Source organism: Onychomys torridus, chromosome 3 (genome assembly GCF_903995425.1).
Source record: "Onychomys torridus chromosome 3, mOncTor1.1, whole genome shotgun sequence".
Taxonomy (NCBI): domain Eukaryota; kingdom Metazoa; phylum Chordata; class Mammalia; order Rodentia; family Cricetidae; genus Onychomys; species Onychomys torridus.
In genome coordinates, this window is record NC_050445.1 from 69,543,789 (window position 1) to 69,549,788 (window position 6,000).

The 6,000-nt window shown below is 43.2% G+C and overlaps 1 pseudogene; it reads right to left on the minus strand.

Moving 5' to 3' along the window:
• The window catches only part of LOC118580055, a 37,733-nt pseudogene extending 32,481 nt beyond the window's left edge, over nucleotides 1-5,252 (minus strand).
• Nucleotides 5,253-6,000: the final 748 nt, after the last annotated feature.

A 6,000-nucleotide genomic window follows, 5' to 3' on the forward strand; every position in this document is an offset into this window, starting at 1 on the left:
AATTTCTATGTGTGGATACTGGCCTGGGAGTTATTTCTGTAAAGGTTCTCCAAAGAAACATGCCACAGTAATTTGAGGAGTAGCATGTGGGGATTGCTGGAATTTCTTTTACCTCAGTAGTATGACTTGGTAGATATTACTCTGCTAGCAGTTCAAGGCCTGTTTACCTCCTGAAGCCAGGAATCTTCCAAGCAACTTCTGGACTGAATGTGGCCAATTTTTAGCAGGCAGAGTGTAACCAGAGTATAAAACTACTGGGAATTGAATTTAAGGCCTCCTCCATGCTAGGCAAATGATCTAACTCTGAACTATATCCCCAACACCTGTTTCTTATTTTGAGACATGATTTCACTAAGTTACCTAGGCTGGCCTTCAACTTACTCTGTAGCCCAGGTTGGCTTTGAAATTGCAATTCATGTCTCCACCTCCTCAGTACTGGGATTAAAGGTGCGTATCACCACTTCCAGCTTAATTTTTGATTGTTGTTGAAACAGTGCAGTGAGCCACAAGAATACCTTATAAGGAATCCAGCTGTGTATTAAAGCTACACCTTGGCCAGGCCAGGGGTTAGTCAAGTGGGAAGCCATCTAGCATGGACTATTTGGTGTTACACAGCTTAATATTCAGCAGTGCCTTGAGGAATTTCTTGTGCTCACAATTCCCATAGAATGTGTGTGTGAACTTCCTGCTCAGGCCAGTACTTGGATAAAGTCACATAGGCAAAGACAATCAGGAGGTAGATGCATAGCTTTGTTTCTTGTGGAAATGAAGCTCAGACCATCCCATCGCCTAGAGGCCTAGTGACTCTCCAGAGCAATAGACTGAGAACAAAAGGTTTTTACATATCAAGGTGGAAGATAGGGTGGAGCAACATTCCAGTGGAGGCAGAGAACCACGTGGCCAGGGGAAGAAAAGACAGACAATTTTGTGTAGAGGCAGACAGAATGGCATGACCAGGGAGAAGGGAAGAACACAGGTTTTGTAGATAGTAAGGCAGAACTCTTGTAGAGTTCATCAGAACCAGGAATGGAGAGCAAGTAGAGATGGAGGGCGAAGAAACAGAGGACGAAGATGAGACTGGAAGCATAAGAGCTTAGTTGTTAGCAGGACGATGAGAGGACAGTAAAAGAGGGGACAAAGAGGAACTGAAGCTATGTATGTTAGGAGCCTGCCCTCCTGCACTTTTGCAGCTTGGGGTCTTGTGTCTTACATCATCAGCAGGCAGTGGCAACTATGTACCTGCCTTAAAAAGCTGGACAAGGACCCCCACCCTCTCTCTCTGTTCCCTGCTCTCTCTCTGCTCTGCTCCCTCCCCACCCCAGCTTCCCTCCCCTGCCAGGCCTGGCTCCCCTCCCCCCCCACCTTTCCCTCCTAATAAAGCTCTAAAAACTAACATTGGGTTCTGCTGTGACCTTGACCTTTCCATGTGGTAACTAGAGCCACTACCTGCGCCTTTATCAGAACCATCAATGTAGACAGGATTTCATCCCAGAAAATAAAATAGACAACAAAGAATTGGTGTATCTAGGTTTACTCTTGTCCTGAATGCCTTACAGAGCTGTAGATGTATTAATAGAATTTTGTCTTAGAGGAATAAAGTTAGCAGACATAAGAACATAGTGTATGTAGATTTTTTTCCCTCAGATATCCCACGCCAGATGCAATGTCTTCCCTGGACTCTGGGTAATCCATATAACAGGTCCTCAGGTAGCCCAGGCTAGCTTCAAATTCACTACGTAGTTGAGGGTGACCATCAACTTCTGATCCTCCTGCTGCTACTTCCAGAACTCTAAGATTATAAGGTTTTGCTATGTGTAGTGTATGTGGTATCAGTGCTGATACCAGTGCTAGCAATAGAACCCAGGGCTCTGTACATGCTAAGCAAGCACTCAACTAACTGAGCTAGCTAAATCCCCACCCACCCCCAGCTTAACTTCTTGATAATGCTTCAAATTCGGAGAAAAATTCCTTAGTTGATTCACAAATTTAAAGAATATTACAATGATATATTCCTGTGGGAAAATACAGGATAGGAAGTTGAGACATGTAAGTCTTGTGAGGGTAGAAACAGCAGCAATGGTCGAGTACACCCTGACTGATGCAGCACAGAGACCATTTACACCTAACCTCCTTGGATAAATGTGTACTCCTGCCAATTGATTTTTATAGGAACTCAGTGTGCTAGTTTGTTACATGTTAACTGTCAGCTCAGAGAAGTGTCCACCATCCTGGGCGCCTATGCCTTAGCTGAACAAAGGAATATTTTACTCTACTTTGTATCAACATGTATCAAAGACAACCTATGAGGTTACAGAGGTTGTTACTCCTTGTAAGGAGAGAAAAATAGATGCTTAAAAATTTCAAAGGGAAACAATGTCATGGAAAATATTAAATAAATGATGAAATACTAGGTATTTTGATATGTCTAACAATGTATTCTCGCCATTGAGTATGTTCTAGGTATTTGTGTTCCGTGTTTTCAGTAAACAATCCTTCTGTATAGCCTAAAGATTCTGGGCATAGTGCTACACAACTTCAATCCCAGTACTCAAGAGAAAAAAATAGGTGAGTTCTGAGTTGGAAGCAAGCCTGGTCTATGTAGGGAGACCCTGTCTCAAATCAATCAATTCTTTCATTCATTCATTTTAAAATTAGGCTACAGGATTTTTAATGGAAAAATAAGGAAGATGTAAGAACCAATGAGCAAGTGATCAGAGAGGTGAAGTCTAAGAAAGAATTCAAGCAAGTTAAAAAACATGTGAAATGAAAGAATGTTTCTGATAGCCTTATTAGTACATTGGACACAGCTGAGGCAGGAATCTATGACACTGCAGAAGTGTCAAGAGAGACTTTTCAAATTAAATGCAAAAATCAAAGAATGAAAAATCTACCAGAGGCCAAGTCAGAGGAGCAGCAGGCAGCAATTGAAGTTCAAGATGTCAGCCCACCAGGAGCAAACTCTCTGATGGGTCAATCTAGTTAAGCAAGGGTACAAGACTACTGACCACAAAATATCTTCTGCTTCTGTTGTGCCTTTACATGTGTGCTGCTACAGTCTCTCTGGTATCTGGCATGGAGTGAATGAACGAGTAGAGACCTCGCTGCCTGTAATGCAGTGTGTTTATCTCATGAAAACATCCCCAATCTACTGGGCATTTTTATCTGTGGACAGATAAGCTGTACTGTTTAATTGATAATAATGATGATAGTTTATACAGAGTTTTGATGAATAAAAATAAATACAAGGATACATTTCATAGCTAAGGACTATGAGTTCTACCAAGGAGCTACTTTAGATCACAGCTCAGGTTTATCATTAAGGAAAACAAATGAATTCTCCCCAGGAGCCAGGCTGGCTCTAATTCTCTTAATGCTGAAGAGATGCAGTCACGGGTTTCAGTATGCACTAGCTTCAAAATAACTTTAGATTAGACTAGATGCCTTGCTAATGGTTTTTATGATAAACAATCCCAGAAAAACAATCTATAGTTCACAAGGACACATATCTGAGCTGTCTGATTCATTAGCCTAGGGTTGTAAATATAAAACAATCTAATTACTGCTAGATGACAGATGATTAATTCCTGCACCCATTCCTGACCTTAATTTGCTGATATGGGTATGCACCCTGAAGATTCAAAGTTCAGCTGACTGACTGTTTATGTATTGGGTTGGGTCCTGGGATCATGAAGATAACAGGGAGTAGAACACCGAAGTCTAGAAATGAAGGCAACTTTTATTCAAAAATCACTGTGGAGAAAGAAATTCTGACTAGTCAGGGCTACAGAAAATAATTTGACTCTGAAACCCCAAACAGGGACTACAGGTTTCTTTTGATAGTCAGGAGTTATACATGGGTCAGAAAGTACATTTAGAGATTTAAAGCATCATGGCGCCACAGTATCTTGGGAGTGCTGACTAGAGCTGGTTCTAAGAGATTTATGGTATCTCAGGAATGTTGACTTGAGCCTGAACTAGAGGATTTATGACATTCCTGATGTCTTCAAGTCCTGAGACATGGCACTCTCCAGGTACCTCTGGGGTCTGAAGAAAACCCAGAATTTATGACTTCTGATTGCAAGGGAGTTAGTTCAAAATGTTTACATAGTCATGGGTTAGTTTGAATTGCCTTTTCCCTGCCTGGGAGAATACTGTTGGGATGACTCTGTTTTTAATCATGTTAAGGAGAGAAGAAAAAAAACAAACAAACAAAAACAACATGTCTTTACTATAGTCATTCACTTGAAAAAATGGAATGCAACCCCTCTGTGATTCCTGTATTGCCTGAAACATTTTGTTGGGGTATATAAGTGGTAGAGGGAGAAAGAACAAGGAAGAATAAAGAAGGAAACCATCAAGAGAGTGTGTGAGTATCTTTTTCCCTAACTCCCTCAGATAGAAAAGTCTAACTCATGCCAACGCTGTGGATTTCCCTTCAAGCCCTGTACTGCCTGAAGGCTGCCCCCAGCCCAGGTGGCAATAAAAATCAGAATAGAAAATCCAAGAATCATTGGTAAATTTTCAGAAGTATTACATTCATAATTAGAATATGAAGGGGAAAAAGAGAGAGAGAGTATGAAATAGTAATGGCCAATAATTTTTCAAATTAATGGCAGGCATCAAAGTAGAAATCCAAGAAGTTCAGAGAACACCAAAATAGATAAATATCAAAAGAGCTATACATAGGCACATCAGATTCAAATACACAAAGCCATAGAAAAAGAGCAGGAATTGAAAGAAGCTAATGAATAAATAAGCTAGGAAGTTTACATAGTGTAATAAAGCCAGAACAGGTTTACAATGAACCTAAGGGCCTCTACCAAGTACAGCTCCCTTCCAAGTCTTACAAGAAACCCAGCAATGTGACCATATTAAATTGGATTGCCTCTGAGAACTAGACATCCAAAAGAGTCTAAGTGAGTGAAATACTTCTATATCTTATATCACTTCCATGTATGCCTAGTATTCAAGAATAACATCCATCTGGGAACACTACTCTGGCCCATGTACTAACTCGACATTCAACATAAGTACAGACGTGGCCCTACTTCAGCTAGGGTCTGTGTTGATGTCCGTGGCCCCTGTTGCCATCAAAGGCCATGCTGATTCCCAGTGTCTGGGCCACCACCTGGGGCATCTGAAGGCCATGCTGTTGCTGGGGCCTTGCTGATCTGGGTGGCCTTTGCTGCCATCTGGGGACATGGTGGGACATCCAGACCCAGGCTACTGCCAAGAACAATGTCTGGGTCCATGGTCCTACTGCAGCCAGAGTCTGTGTTGAAGTCCATGGCCCATGTTGCCATTAGGGCCCACCTGGAAGCCTGGGGTCTGGGCCACAACTTGTGGCCCTGTTGGTGTCTGGGGCCATGCTGCAACCTGGACCATACAGAACTAAATGGCCTGCTCTGCTATCCACTACCATGGTGACATCCAGCCAGAGCTGCAGCTGAGGGCCATGTCTGGGTTTATGGCCCTACTGCAGTCAAGGTCTGTGTTGATGTCTGAGGCTCCTGTTACCATCTAAGGCCATGCAGACACCAAAGCTCTGGGGCCCTGTTAGTGTCCAAGGGCCACACTGCTGCTGGGCAGATACTGATCTGAGTGGCCTAAACTGCCATCTGGGGAAATGGTAAGATCTAGACCCAGCTGTCGCCCAGGCCCATGACTAGGTGCATGCTCCTACTGCAGGTGGGGTCTGTGCTGAAGTCTAAAGCCCATGCTGCCACCAAAGATCATATGAAAGCTAGGGATTGGGGATGCAACCTGTGACCTTGTTGTCTGGGGGCTGTGCAGCCACCAGAGCCATCCTAATCTGAGTGGCCAGTGCTTCCGTCAGAGCTAGGATGTCCTCCAGACCTGAGCTCTGATGAGGGCCATCTTTGAGTCCATAGTCCAGCTGCAGCTGAGGTCTGTGTTAGTGTTTGTGGCCCGTGTTACCATAGGGGGCCATAGGAATCATAGAAATCAAGAGAGCCATGCTGAGCCAGCTCCTTTACTGGT